The 16,340-nt window shown below is 36.7% G+C and overlaps 1 protein-coding gene across 3 annotated transcripts in view; it reads left to right on the forward strand.

The window, feature by feature from the left end:
• Positions 1–16,340, forward strand: part of large2 (LARGE xylosyl- and glucuronyltransferase 2) — a 142,365-nt gene that overhangs the window by 58,765 nt on the left and 67,260 nt on the right. For 2 of the 3 annotated variants that reach the window (XM_027139900.2, XM_047822543.1), the window contains exon 1: positions 2,620–3,164. The exons of the other annotated variant lie outside the window; for it this stretch is intronic. The gene's annotated coding sequence lies outside the window, so the exon portion shown is untranslated. Of the gene's footprint in view, positions 1–2,619; positions 3,165–16,340 lie in introns of those variants that run through there. 3 annotated transcript variants of the gene reach the window in all.

Below are 16,340 nucleotides of genomic sequence, written 5' to 3' on the forward strand. Positions count from 1 at the left end.
TAAAACAAACATATTTGTGGGATGACTGAGGATATCATTGAGAAATTGAGGAACAGCAGAGAGAATCGAGGAGAGGATGAAGAATGACAAGGAAACAATGACACGGGGGGTGACTGAGAACAGACAGAACCGAGAAGAGGATAAAGAAGGAAGTGGAGCACAGTGAAGAATTAGAGGATACAAAGGTGTAAAGACAGGAGGATAAAGAGGGATAGAAGAGAAGGCAGAAGCGAAAAGATGAGGAGTGAAAGAATAGAAGGACAAGGTGTAACTCAAGGAGAAGAGAAAACTATACCTTTATACTAAGTCTCTCTCTCTCTCTTACACACACACACACACACACACACACACACACACACACACACACACACACACACACACACACACACACACACACACACACACACACAAACAGTGTCAGAGTGTTACCCCTCTCCTGCATGGTGTAATGACAGGCCCATATGGACCGTCTCTTCCCTCTTCACCCTCTGCCTCATCGCTTCTTCAGCTGACAGAGAGGTCAAAGGGATTTGTTCAACTTTTTACTTAGACAGAGAGAAATTTTACATTACATGCAAAACAAGTAGCTGCAGTAACAACAAAGCTTCAGAAACAACTACACTGAGCCTGTCTTAATTGCTGGACAGGTTAATCCGTGCATGGGAACCTTTTCAGAGCTGCAGTCTTAGGAACCTCCAGAATAAATCCTGTTTATTTATTTAAAATGCATTTTAAAGGTATCCTCTAAAGCATCTCTGTTTCCATGAAGATGAATTCCATGCTTAGGTTATTTGTTCTAGTCCTGTCACTGTCTCTGTTCTGTCATTAACGAACGAAAGTGACGAAAGTGACATGACATACGGCTAAGTACGGTGACCCATACTCAGAATTTGTTCTCTGCATTTAACCCATCCAAAGTGCACACACACAGCAGTGAACACACACACCGTGAACACACACCCGGAGCAGTGGGCAGCCATTTATGCTGCGGCGCTCGGGGAGCAGTTGGGGGGTTCAGTGCCTTGCTCAAGGGCACCTCAGTCGTGGCCGGCCAGAGACTCGAACCCACAACCTTAGGATTACGAGTCAGACTCTCTAACCATTAGGCCAGTTGTGCTCCAGTTTGTTAGTTTGTTACCTGATTGTATTCACCTGTTCTTTGTTAGTCCTCGATTAATTTTTATACTTCATAATTATTGTTCACGTTTGTCCTGCAATTAATGACTTCAAGTTCAAGGTTTTTTCGAGTTTTGTGTCATTATACTTCTGGTATTTTACCTTAAATATGATTTATTCCTTTTATCTCTGCCTGCCTTTATTTTTACCCATGTTATGTTCTTTAATTAGGGTGATTCTCTCATGTTACACTAATTTTTTTAAAGAAAAATTCTCAGAATGCCCAATTTAGTTCTTCGCCATTAGAAATCTGTGCTGCACAAGCAAGTAATTACTAAAGTTTATTTTATATCACGCATATTTCTTAAATGAACCTTCAATTATATATCTTTGTCTGGAAGCCAGTTTAGTTCCCCAGCTCTAATCAACTCACAGAAAATAACGATGATGAAAGTGATTAAATTTTAAAAGCATAGTTTAAAAATTTCACTGAGATGAAAATGAAAGAACTCACATTTCATCATATATTGACAAAAATATGAGGAAAAAAACAGTTTAAGGAACAATTTATTATAAAGCTTTTTGTAGTTTAATTATGGTGTATTATATTTTATTACAATTAATAGCTTTTTTATTTCCATCAAATACCAAATTCTCTCTCCACTTCTAGTTCTAAATGAGCACTTTATTAAAAGTAAGGTCATTTTTTGTTTTATAAAACTTAAAAATGACTTTTAACCTGTTAAAAGTCAAATATAGGTATTATCGCATATATGCATTTCCGGTTAGAAATGCATATATGCGACAGTTAGTTGCCCATGACTTAAATTTATATTATTTATTATATTTATTTATTCATATAATGTATTCTCTACATTATAATCATTTGCAAATTAGTAGTTAAGTTTTCCAGATTCTGGTCAGTTTGTGACATATCATTGTGTTTGCAAATTGAGTACATGAATTGAATCATATTGTCAGATAAAAATCCTTAAGAATCATAATTGTATTGTCTTGAGGCTTAAACCCCTAGTTAATAGAAGAAGCTTTATCAGGAAAAACTTTTTCTATTTCTATTTCTATTTTTCTATTTTATTTGGCAGATATATGGTTGTTTTAAGATTTATATAAGATAATTAAACAAAAGTACAGAAGGGGGAATATGAGGATATTGGATTAAAAACAAACAAACAAACAAACAAACAAACAAACAAACAAACAAACAAACAGACAATTAAATTAAATTAAATTAAAGCTTAATACATACAAACTTTATTTATTTATTTATTTATTTATTTATTTATTTATTCGTTCATTCATTCATTCATTCATTCATTTATTTCCCTACATGAATATTTAGCACCAGCCTCTCTGTTGAATCTGAACCAGAGGTTGGAGATTGTGGGCGGTCCTTTAGACAGAGCTTCTTTCTGATTCGCTGAGATAAAAGGGGCGGGCAAAGAGGAGGATGGATTAAGGCAGAGCCATCAGTGAGGGTTTCAGCAGCAGATCTGCACACAACAGATATAGAAGCAGTTGCGGAAAGCAGAGAACAGAGATCCGAGGCGCAGAAAGAGAAAGTGAGAGAACGAAAGAAGCGAAACAGGAGTGTTTATTTCTCAGCAATCTGTCTGTCTGTGCTTGGCATGAATGAATATCTGTGGATGTGATCTGTGCATGAACATCATGACACATGAGACCAGGCTGATCAGTGATCCCTCAACACATGATGCCTGCACATGAAGTCCTTTCAATAACCTGGAACTTTAAGAGATCACTCTTTCTTACTTACTCTGGGGTGGAGAGAGAGAGAGAGAGAGAGAGAGAGAGAGAGAGAGAGAGAGAGAGAGAGAGAGAGAGAGATTCTCTGATTGAGAGAACAGTTTCATCTTCATCCTGTCTTCATCCTCCAGTATCATCTGGACAAAAAGGCACCTGTCCTCTCAACACGTGGATCTAGCAGATTTTTTAATTTATTTTTTAAGGATTGCTTTTGCTTTGGATTTCTTCCTTTGCTTTGAGTGAGAGTTTTTTCAGTCTACATTAAGGTAAGACAGTTTCTCAGTCTGTTTATATCTGGAGGTTTTACAGGAGCATGAGCCAAGTTAGAAGAGATAGATAACTTTTTAGGATAGATTATCTAGACTGGGGTTAGTATGTGTACCTTTTGATATGAAATCATACCTTTATCTTTTTGTACCCTTTTGTGTAAGGGTTAGGGGCTTTTAAAGGGGTAGGGATTTCTGTTTTTGCATTTCTGGGTAATCTGGAAAAACAGATCCATCTGTATTTGTTGATTTGAATGTTGTTTTTTGTGAGAAGATTATTATTTAGCATTTAAGGAAGGAGTCATCAGTATCAGCGCTTTATAACGGACAGAAATAAAGCTGTAACTTTACGTTTGTTGGTGTTAGGACTTTCAAGGGACAGAAAAAAAGAGCTTCGTAAGAAAACTTCTGTTTATAGCACTAAATTGTAAAAAGAAGCTTTTTGCCATTCTTTAATAAATATACACTTAATAAAGGTACAATAAAGGTAATAAAGATATGTCCATGATGGTATCGCACAAATGACAATATAGAGTATGGTACCTTTATTTCTGATAATGATAATGGCCGCTAATTACTTATAATTATAATTTGTGTGGGTGTGTATTAAATGGCACATGATAGCCTGGTCTCTGGATACAAAAAAAAAGGTTACTGCTAATTAAACCACATTGTTCTTCACTGGAGCGCAAAATGCTGAGCGCCCCAAGTGCTCCTGTGGCAGCTGTTACTCTCCAAACACCTACAAACTCTCTGCTTTACTCTCCCGGTGTGTGTGTGTGTGTGTGTGTGTGTGTGTGTGTGTGTGTGTGTGTGTGTGTGCTGAATCTGCTGTCCTGCTGTTGTCAGCAAAGAAGGTGTGATCTCAAGCCCACAAGAGTCTTGAGTCTCAGTCGCTGGTGTGTTTCGTTTTTCTGTCTGCTGGGGAAAAAAAATCTATGTAAGCAGCTGATGGTCTACATTTTGTCAGGTCTTGTCACATCCTCGCCTCACCTCTCGTGCTCTCACTCTTAAACATCACGCTAACCAGGTCTGATTTACATGCCCATCCCTTTATCACGGCTCATTTTCCCAGGAAGCAACTCTCTGATATGGGAGGAGGAGTGTGTGGGGGAGTTTCTAGCAATGATAATGAAGCAGTGCTATTTTGTTTAGTATTAGATCTCATGTCGTATATCAGTCATGGTGTCAGATATCGATACATTCTTCTGAATTGTACAAAATATCAGATGAGGTAGAGAATTCCATCCTAGGAGATCGACTTAATATAGTTCATCTAGCGGTCACCTGCTGTGGGAACACACACACACACCACTTAGCTTAGGGTGGCCAGATGCCTGCTTACCTTCCCTCTGACGCACAGTGAATGGCAGATGGCTCTCCTTGGATAAGAGAGAAAGATAGTGAAGAAAGGAAGACTGAGAGGAAGAGTCTAACAGTGTTTGTTCGGATTTAAAATGAGCTAACCCCAACACACAAATGTACATGCACTTACATTATTATTATAGATATCCTTTCATTCAAAATGACAGGATTGCCATCATATAAATGGACACAGTATATGATGTTGAATATACAGGCTCCACAGAATATACAGACCACTATCTATTTGCTGCTTGGGACTTTATCTCACAAATTCTGCCTACCAAGGCTGGATAGTTTTCAATGGATTTAAGATTAGTTAAGCTATTTTTAAACGGATTCTCCAGCATTTTTAAACTGTATCTATGCATACCACATCTTTAGCGATTAGGTGTTTCCTCGTGCTCGGAAAAATCCAGCTCACTTTTAGTGAAAGCCTTTAATACAGTTGACGCAAGCCCTGTAAAGGCCTGGTTTATTGTTGTTATTCAGCTTCGTCCACTACTATGAATAATTCAGTAGCTACAAAGAAACTGTTCAGGGATCTTTGATGATTAAAATACGTGACCAACTCAAATAAAAACTAGACGTGTTACATTTTAACTGTGCTTTACACCTGTTAGTTTAATATGTTGAGTCTGAATTAATAGTTTTAATTTCTTTGATGTTATTTTATTGGTTTTGTTCATTGGTCAGAAATACAGCTACCGAATTTAAACAAAGGTTTGGTACGCATACAAAGAACTCTCAGAAGTCCCCTAAGCATGAAGACGACCCTCAATTAATTACTAGATAATTATGTAAACAAACAATTTAAAACATTTTATATGTTTGCATCCAGATTTTATTTTTACCGGCAAGCCACAAATTAAAATACATGGTATGTTTAATTCACTTCCTGTTATTGATTCAGGGTTTCACTTCTTCAGGGTTTTCAGTCTCGTACGATTGTAACTGTGTTTGTATGCTGTAGCGTTTGCTGGAACTAAGGCCCAAACCAGTTTAAGCATGACAATGCCTCTGTGCACAACGCAAGCTCCATGAAGACCTGATTTGCCAAGAAAAGTGTTGAAGAACTCGAGTGTCCTGCACAGAGTCTTGCTCCCAACCACTATAAACACCTTTTGGATGAACTAGATCATTGACTGTAACCCAGACCTCCTCAACCAACATCAGTGCCTGAGGTGCCTAATGCTCTTGTGGCTGAATGAACACAAATCTTGTGGAAAGCCTTTTCAGATGGGTTGAGGTTGTTATGACAGTGAGATGGGATGGGATGATCAAAAAATACATAATGGTAACAAGCCTACACGACTATTTAGACTGATTGAGGTGCATGTAAGTTAGTGGGATTTTACACTAGCAGTTTAGTTTGGAAGTGACTGTGTGGTTTGCAGGAACAATTGGTAAAGTGCAAGCTTTAGTCATGTGGAACGGGAAGGACACCATGGTACCAAACCTGATGCTACCTGTAGGAGGTGTTGTGAGTTCGGTTTCCTCTGGAACTGTGCCATTATTCTCATGAATGTGAACTCGACTCATACTCGGGTCCGGACTAGTTCAGGAAGTAAAGTAAACAAACTACGTGTGTGTTCTGCTGATGATATTAGTTTTCATTTAGACAATGGAGTAATAATTTAAAAAAAATATATATATACGATGAGTCATGATGTGTTCTTTGCGAGCATTTGTGATGACATAAGATAAATGCAAATGTGGCAAGACTTAATAGAATCAAGTGAGTCTGAATCTGAAACAACGCTGTTGGGCACCAGGTACAATCACGATCGGATTCACAAGGCAATCTTGGACAATTTTGAAAACCTTTTTAAATTAGCTGAAAAATGATTTCAGCAATCAACCAACTGAATCAAATGAAATTTGAATGTGGGATGTGCTGTTATTGGAAATAAATCAACTTTAGGGCATCACTCCAGCCAATGTGATTGCTTTACTGTAACAGCACAAGCTTGATTTATTATCTTTATTTTTTACTTAATGATTCTTTCACTAATTTCTGTGTCAGAAATCATTCGTTCATAAGATCGTAGACATTCAGACTCACAGGAGTTCCTATTTTTCCCAGGAAACATGAGGAATAAGGAAACATGAGATACTGCTTGTGTTTAATATTGCAGTATAAGCAACTAGAGAAGTTTCTCAGAGCCTGACATGCTTCTGATTCAAATCACAATTCCTGTTTGAAATTCAGACTGCTCCTCGCTCATTAGTTCACTGTTCTGTCTTTGTTCTGTTTTCCCTCGTTCCAAGTGTAAATGTCATACGTGTTCTGAGTAACATTCAAGTAAAAGAACCTAGTTATTGGCCAAAAAGATCCCTACTGCAGACACATACACATATGATAGTGCGACATCTGACTCTATTAATAAAGCATGCTCGGATGGCGTGACTGGGATGAAAAGTCTCTCACAATAGTGATGAAATACCTTGTTTCTTCTGGCAGGTACGCATTCATAGCATTGCTTTTCTGTCCTAATGGAAAAGCCCGCCACGGGACCTGTGTCATTAGTTTAGAGAGGAATTATGCACTGTTGGGGCACACTAAGCCGCTTTTCGGTCTGCGCTGAGGTCACCCGGGAGCTTTAAGCTCCTATCAGTTTTTTAAAAACCCATTTTCAAGCATTCAGCTGCGTAATAATTCACTCGCCTGTGTTTATGAGGGAAAATCTGCTTTAGGGCTGGTGTGTAAGGGCCTCGACATCAGAGTGGTGTTACACAACACGACACTCAGAGAGAAAAATCAATACACACAGAACTCAGGCTTGCCTTGTTTCGTTTGTACAACTCTGTGCATGTACTGTGTCATGATTTTTCTCTCTGTGATGATGCACAGTGTTCAATAAAAGGATACGGTCATTTTTGCTCAGGTATTTAACCAAAAATTTTGTACATGAAGCTTGCAGCTGGATCTTGGAATCATCACACAAATAGCCAGGCATTGTTCATCCAAATGCAAGATGAATCCTTAATAAATATAAACTGATGATTTTTGTGGTGGATCCATTTACAACTAACATTGACATCTAACATTTTTAAAGATAACACACTGACACTGACTGCATTTTGTGCTTATTTGAGTAACACAGTTGAGGTTTTTTAGCTTTGATATTACAAATACACAAAACATCTTCGAGACCGATAAGCTTCCTCCTCACAAATGAGAGGCTTTGTGTATTTTTGTCAACAGAGTAAGGAAAAAAGGCAGATGAGTGAACGACACAGGAAAAATAGGAACTAGCCTGTCACCACAACATTAAATGATGAACTGTACTCGGTTAGCATATAGTTGTTTATTACAAAAATAATGTAATAATGTTCTCTCTGCATATTGCAGTGGTATAAATAAAATATTTCATGACGTTTAAGTTATACAATTATTGTGAAATCAGTAATTATTGTTTTACAACAAGTTTTACACCTCGCTAATTTTTTACTTTCATTTAATTATTAGCAGCAGGATGCTTATCTGATAGCAGACAGTATTTGGTATTAGCTGATAAGCAGTAATAAGTGTGCATCAGTCAAGCTGGAATGAATTGACCGACAATTTCTTATTTGGGGCTTTGAAAAAGCTTTTTGCCACTGTTATCCCATTAGACCCTTGTACTTCCTCTGTCTATGTACTCAGCAGAGCAGGGATAAGGAGCGAAATTGCCCTGGATGTTAAAAATTCATCCAAACCTTCCATCCAATTAAATATTTAACCTTCTGTTCCTTGCTATATAAGACAGAAACATGGAGCGCCGTCACTACAGCATGTTCGTCCAACGCTGACAAGACAACTGACACACTTACTTAATTCTAATATAAGAGGAACGTCATGGTTGTGCGCCGATCCCAAGATCATGAAGCTCTAAAAGCTTTATCGAATTTTAGTTAGTGTTTGTTCTCCTGCAGAGAGACATGCTGAGCTATCAAGCACCAAAGCAGATGATAAATGTGTTTGATGCTCATTTCTCCTCTATTGTCAATAGCCTCCCACTGCATGTGATTGCGATCACTCTAATCATCCCTGCATTAGCTGGATCATATTCACACACGCACTCTCGCGCTCACTCAGCCAACCGGTGTGAAGGAATATGAAATCCGACCTGCTGGCTTGTCTCTATTCACATGCATATTCACTGCTACTGTTCCTTAGCATTACAAATTAGCATTACGGTGGCAACAGTGATCAGACAATCAAAAACTACTTACAAAGTGAAGTAAGGGCCGTTGACCCTGTGGGGTTGGGGGAATTGGTGACGATAGCTTATTAGGTACTGAGGGTGTCAAAGTGAGGGGTCAAAGCCTTTGTCTGGAATAATGGGGGGCTGATTTGCTCAGAAGGCCTGTTGTGAGGTGGACACCAGCAGAGCGTGGCAGAATGGAAACAAACACACATTCACACACTCTTATCAGAGCCTGGAGAGTGCGAATGTGTACAGCGCTGATAAGGTGAAGGAGAAAGGGAGAATATTGCTGATCTTAAAACAGATTAGTGGAATCTGAACAATTTAAATGAGCTTTCTGCAACACCAGCAGCCAAAAGCGTTCGAAAATCTCCTAGCTTACTCAAGCACAAATTTCTAAGTATATTCAATGTTTCATTGTGTTTTTACTGTTTCTGAAAGTGCACAGTGTATTTTCACATGGGAACATTTTAATAGGTTTTAGCACTATTATGATGAATGTAGACCTATAGGAAGACCTTGGTAAACAATGCAGTGCTGTCTGACAAGTAAGACAACATTAATGGGGGAAAAAACTTTAATAAATAACCCATGAACTTATTTTTTTCCTTCAGCTTCAGTTGTTATGTCAGGTTTTGGATAGCGAACTTAAGTTTACAAGTTTTCAAAAATAAAACTTAATCTGATAAAGTAGTTTAGACTACTTGAGAGTTATCTTCTAAGTTTAATCATCTTTCCATGTCTTAAATTGTACTTGAACTTAAAGTAAACCATCGTTCACCTGTAGACAATAAGAATATTTTGGATAAATATTGAAATGTTATTGCTAATCCTTAACAGTTTAGAAACATGTGTAGTCTGAACTGGTGTCAGATAGATAGATAGATAGATAGATAGATAGATAGATAGATAGATAGATAGATAGATAGATAGATAGATAGATAGATAGATACTTAGTCAATATGGGATACAATAAATTCTAAAACAAAATGTAAACATAATAATTTTTTAAAATAATTACTTTAAAACGTCTGTGCAAATAAGTGTAGATACACAAAAGACGAGCATAATTGCTAACCCTAACCCATAATGTTCAAGGATGTTGCTCTAAAACTAACAAAATGTTGACATTTTAATATTTTTGAACTACACATGTCATGATAAAACTAGTAACATCTGCAAAAACATGCCAAAATAAAAATCTATGGCAATTTTTAAAAAAAATTTAAAATTTGCTTTTTCACATTCCAAGTCATCCAGTGTTCAATACATTATTTCTCAAGCCTAAAAAACATATTTTGCATTCGCTTTTCAGCATCAGTTATTTTAGTTATTTTTCAATCCATTTTTTTTCACTTTAAGCACTTAAATGTATGATTTTTTTTCAGAAGCAGGAGAAACATTCTGTAAAATACGACTAGTGAGAAAAAAGTAAGGCAGATTAGCAGTTTATTTGAGGAAGGGAGGAATGCAGTATCACAAAACATAACCTTGTAGGTAAATGAACTTTGTAAAGGTTTTCTGATTGGCTTCTTTCACTTCTCACATAGATTTGAGGTGAAAAACACCTTTTCTAGCTAACTGCTGCCACTAGGATTTCTGATGCTAGTAACTGTTAGCATTAAGTGTGGTATTAATTTACCTCACAGAAGGAGCTTATGTAAACACATGGTTGCTAGTTTACAAACAGGCGAATGCGAATGTTATAACATACATTGCTTTATTACAGCACAGAAAACAGCACACACCTTCACAGAGTGACGTGATGTGTGTGTATATATATATATATATATATATATATATATATATATATATATATATATATATATATATATATATATATATATCCCCCGTTGAGCATTTTCACGTAATTTACGTGTTACAACCTGGAATTGATATAATATTGTTGCAACCTTACAATTGAATTAAGTTCAACCAATAAGTTTAATTAAATGATAAAAAAGGCTGTTTGTTAAATAAATATTCACCCCTTGCTTGGTCAATTGTAGGTAGATCCAACTGTGGCTTCTGGGAAGTTCTTTATCCGCTTTGCACATTTGTATTCTGATATCGTTTGCCATTTTTTAAATATATTGTTCGTGCTTCTCAGTAGCTGTAAGCTGCATTTATATTGAGATGATGTGACGTTTGAAATTGCATGCAGGTGGACTCCGTTCATTTAATGAGCTTATGGGATTTGTGACAACTAAGGGTTTCACAGCAAGAAGTGGGGTGAATACTTATGCAAGCACAACTTTAATGTTTCGTCTTTGTAGATTTTTCCCACACTTTTTCACAGTATTATGGGCTCTTTGGTGTATATTTATGACATATAATACCAATTAAGTCCATTTCAGTTCCGGGCTGTAACACTACAAAATGTGGAAATATACAAGGGAGGATGAATACTTATGCAAGTGATGTATACCATCTGGCTAATATTGTTATCTGAAGCCCGAGTCTGTTTTGAGAGCTGCATTGGTGTTATATATTAAGTCATCACCACAGCTACAATGACATGTTACTTCTCCTATTGCTTTCCCCCCCTTTTTCTCCACCATTCATTTTGTTCACCGGAGCTGTACACAATTTATACACATAAAGGACCACTGTGGACTTTTAGACGACTGAGCTGTGCTGCTTCATGTAGGAGGTGCTGTAGAATGTGCCTCATCAGCCCCTGTATGCCTGGATGACCTTCTACACTCTTCTGTCAGCAACAGATTAGCTATTAAGGTCATATTATTCCACAGGTGTGGGTGCCTACACATGTTGGCATGATATGTTTGAAAATGCCATTAACATGCATGACTGTATTTACTACCCTGGCCTCTGGTTTTCCCAACAGCACAGAACAAGTCAATTAAACTATATTATGCAATATAGCCATTGATGTATCGGCAGTTCTAATCATCACCTCAGCAATTGTTTTCAATCGAGCCACGGGTCATGAGTCTTCATGATGCGTGTAGTGAAAATAATTCATTACTCAGCAGTAGAGTAGCATTCTCTAAAGAGCTGCATTCAGCTGTTCTCCTTTCCTGCAGGGATTTCCAGGAACACGGATTTATTTTGAAGCCTCTAAATAAATTTACATCCAAACAGGCTTCCGACACCAGCGGGGGACGGAGAGAAATGTGGCAGTTTTTCGAAAAAGTTGCTTATTCTAAACTCGCCTTGCAGCTCCACAATGGCCAGTGAGTGTGGAGGAGGAAAGCTGTGCAAGCTGAGACTGGATGACACCCTGTCTTCATAAGTGATAATCACAACACATTGTTACCACACAGGCAATCTGTTATTTTAAATAAATATTTAATGGTGAGGTGAAAGCGTTGTTATAAGCTTCTAAATATTTCAAACTAATAGCTGAAAATGAAAATGGAAATAGTTTATAACCCAGCACTGATGAATTCTCAAATCTGATTGGTCAGATGGTGTTGATTAATTTTTTAATGGTGGTTCTGGACTGCAAGGTGACTGCAAGGAAGAAGGATGGACTCTCAGGTATTATTGATTTTTGGTACAGAGGGCCTTGTGCTTTGTGGCTTCTCAGTGACATGACAAGCTGTTTTTTTTTTTTTTTGTCTTATTAGCATAACAAAAAAGCAAAACTTTTAAGGTAACTCTTTATAGCACCTATAGCGTTAATTATTTTCCTATAACAGCATGTCCAGTGCTTTATTCCTTGCTTGTTAACAGGTCGGATGGCTGCATTTTGCTTTCATGTCAGTACAGTGTAGCTGTTTACCTGAAGTCAATGTGTAGGGACTTGCTATATTTTAACATGCAGGTGATGTTCAAGTAATCCAAGCATTCAGTCTTAATCATACTCTGAGAAATCGTGGTTTAAAAATAGATGTTTTTAATTAGACATGATTCTATATAAAAACAAGAGCATCCTCAACAATAAAATGTACTATTTCACGCATCATGTCATACTGTTTACTACCTACCTACTTGACTGCCTGATATCTGAGATCCTCAGAGAAGGAAAGCCCACGGCTTTCTGAAGTTCGTCTCAGTCGGCTCTCAGAAGTCGTTCTATATATTTAACAAGCCCTTAAGCAGTAGGATGAGTCCTAAAAGAAACAGTAGCTCACTGGAACACTGGAAGCTGTTCTAACAGTCTGTTTCTTATGCTTTCATTATCTTTTTTTCTCTTCTTCTTCTTGTCATTGACACTTCATCTGATTATTAGTTTTGAGTCTCATAAAATGTGCGAGCGTATCTGTCACCAGAGCTGAGAAATATCTCTTCATGTGACAATAAAATATGACATCAGTGTTAACACGTGTATGTTAGCTCGTGTCATGCTGCATAGGTCTAAATAATAATGATAATTATAGTAACCCCAAAATATATTTTTGATCACGCTTCATGAAGATTTTGGACATTCTAAGAGAAGATGCTAACAACATGTACTCTTTGAGGACAACAACCTCCTAATCAATACATAATTGTATATGACTGTAGAAAAGACATTATTCATAATAACACTCATTGGACCCTCCAGTGACATCTAAAAGTAGATGGGCTCTCTTTTCAGTCTGGTTCCTCTAAATGTCTCTTCATCTTCAATCTAAGGGAGTTTTTCCTCTCCACAGTCGCCTCAGTCACCTCAGGCTTGATCATTGGGGATAAATGTGAACACATTGAAATATCTAAGTCTAACATTTATCTTGCACATTTGTACTATATTTCTTATGTTATGTAAAGCAGCTTTGAGACAATGTGCATCGGTAAAAGGGCTATACGAATAAAATTTAAATTGAAATCAAATAATCCTCAGGTATGTGGTGTCAATCCAATTGTTTTACTACTCCTTATTGAGTCGGAGCCTTCCTGATCTCGAATCGAAAATATCAAACTATAACATTTACGATTCCTGATTATTGAGGGCCAAAGGGAATACCCACAATAGACAATGAGAGCCAGGAATAAACGGCTATTCTTTTTCTTCTTTTTTTGTTTTTCGCCGCAAAACAGAACGCATGCCGAGATCGTTGACATCGTTGATGAAGTCATCTTTGATCGCTTTTGATCTTTGCGATTCTCTTGTGTAATCTTGTGACTGTGGATTCACCATGTGAAATTGTTACTATAGATGGCAGGTGTGTGGTCTTCAAATCATCTAGTGTGTGCATCCTGAGGAATATAACATTAAATATCGGTCGAAACTGTAGGTAAAGATTTAAAAATCATCTAGTGTGTAGCCAGCCTAAACAGAGAAGTGTACCACACTGAGAAAACTGCTATCTTCCGTCTATCTTCCCTCTGAGTAGACTTACCGATGCCTACAGGTAGATAGTGTCACTCTGATTGATGAGAAAAAGAGTGTCATTCCTCTCACCCAGAAAGAACAGCCAATTTTGCTCTCTTGACTATCCGTCACGGATGACTGTGGCAAAGTGTTTTCAATTTATAAATTAGGTTTTTTTAATTTCTTACTATTTTTGATCTTCTCCCACTACATTTTTCCTTCTCTTGCATTTTGAATGTAATAAATCTGTGTCTGTGTTTCTATGGAGCTTCCAGAATGATCCAGCATGATCCCCAATGCTGCCTCAAAATTATTTATTTAAACAAGAAAGTTCCATGTTTCAGAATTTATTGAGTTGTACAAACTAATACATTTAAATTTAAAAGGTATACATTTAAATGTAGAATTTTTAGGTATTCCTGAAAAGCTGTCCATTGTAAAAAGTGTTATACAAATAATATTTATTTCACTTCTCACCGGTCATAGATCACACATCCTGCAAATAGAATTATGGGAAGGAGAGCACGGCATGGACATTTGTTCAAAATAAGAAGATAATTGTCTTTGTGCTAAAAGATGTACTGAGTAAAAGAGGTTCCTTAGGGTTCTATATAGACCCATGTAGTTACCTAATAGAACCTTTTTTCCCAAAATAGGCAAATTCTAGCTAGAATTCTTGGTGACCAATGAAGCTTTTTAATTTAAAACTGTTCTTTAATTCAAATAATTAAAAAATAAATCAGTGCCATTGCTTTTTGGAATGTTTTCGTTGTGAGATGTTGTGAAATGACATGCTTATGAATAACATTTTAGAATATTTTAAAATGATATAGTTTCTTAAATTTGTGAAAGAATTTATTTTGAAATGATAGAAAACTTTTATTTTTTTAGTTTTTTTGAAAATAATAATAATAATAATAATAATAATAATAATAATAATAATAATAATGATAATCCCTAAATGACTATAAAAAGAATCATCTAACTTCTTTTCAATGCCATTGGAATCTATTTAGTAAACACTTTACAACGGTTCTATATAAAGATCCATTTTGGGCTTTGAAGCACTCTTAAAAATAAAGGTTCTTAAATGGTTCTTTTTCAGATTGTATAGTTCCCTGAAGGACCTTAAAATCACGGATGTTTTCGTTGCACAAAGGTTTCTTGTAGTCAAAAAGGTCAGTGATTAAAAAAAATATATTTATAGTACTTAGCAAAATGGGGTTCCTTTAAAAACCATTCACTGAAAGGTTCTTGTAGGAATTTTCTGAGTATATCATTATATTTTACATATCTCAGATTACTACAAGCATCGGTATTTTAAAATACCATACCCAACCCCAACACACACACATATATACATAAACATAAATGATGCATGCCCAGTATTAAGTAAACCCTCATGTCTCTACTCAGCTACCACTTTCTGCATGATGAATTACAGCGTGGCCCAAATCCTCGAAGCAGTAAGATTGTAAGATTTAGTGCTGACTAAGGACCAAACTGGCAGAGAGAGAGTGGGAGAGAGTGTGGGGGAGAGAGAGAGAGAGAGAGAGAGAGAGAGAGAGAGAGAGAGAGAGAGAGAGAGAGAGAGAGGGCACTGGGAACAGAGTGTTAAATATTTAGAAAGGCCAGTGAGGTCAGATGTGCCATGTGTGACAGCTGCTTTGTGTCCAAAGTAATGGCCAGAGAGAGAGAGAGAGAGAGAGATGGGTGAGGTGGTTTTGGAGTAATTTTAGTCACTAGTTTCACTAGGTAGTAGTGTAGACACTGAGAAACCAGAATGCTCAGACGTTTCAGTCCTGTAGACTGTATACAAACTGCTGAAACTGGAGACTCCTTTTATACATTTTGTAATGTATTAGGGTGCATTAAAATAAATAAGTGCAGCTTTACAATATGATATTATAGTTAATGTATACTGTGTATTTTGTGTATACTGTAGTTACTGTTTACTATAAAGGCTGTACTGTACAGTTTACTAATGTAGTTCGGTAGTTAAGAGCATTACAGTCGAGTGATGGGCTACAAACATAGAGCCACAGTCCTTATACCCACCTGATAAAGGTTTTAGATGTTTTTAGATAGCACATTGACATAAAGACATCATGTGACATTAACTCAGCAAGTTTCTGCCTAATGTTTTGGCTGTGAGAGCATTATATGGCACTTAGTTCTGACACGGTTGTATGTCATGTATTTGTTAATTAAACAAAACAGTACATGACAAATGGTACATTCATTTGTAATACATTTAACATTATGCATGTCTCATTCTATACATAATTATGTGGTGCCACCTCTTAGTGTTCTTTTGCACACAGTTTATTGGAAATGACAGTAGCTACCGTTTGCATATTA

This window comes from Tachysurus fulvidraco, chromosome 13, assembly GCF_022655615.1.
Source record: "Tachysurus fulvidraco isolate hzauxx_2018 chromosome 13, HZAU_PFXX_2.0, whole genome shotgun sequence".
NCBI lineage: Eukaryota > Metazoa > Chordata > Actinopteri > Siluriformes > Bagridae > Tachysurus > Tachysurus fulvidraco.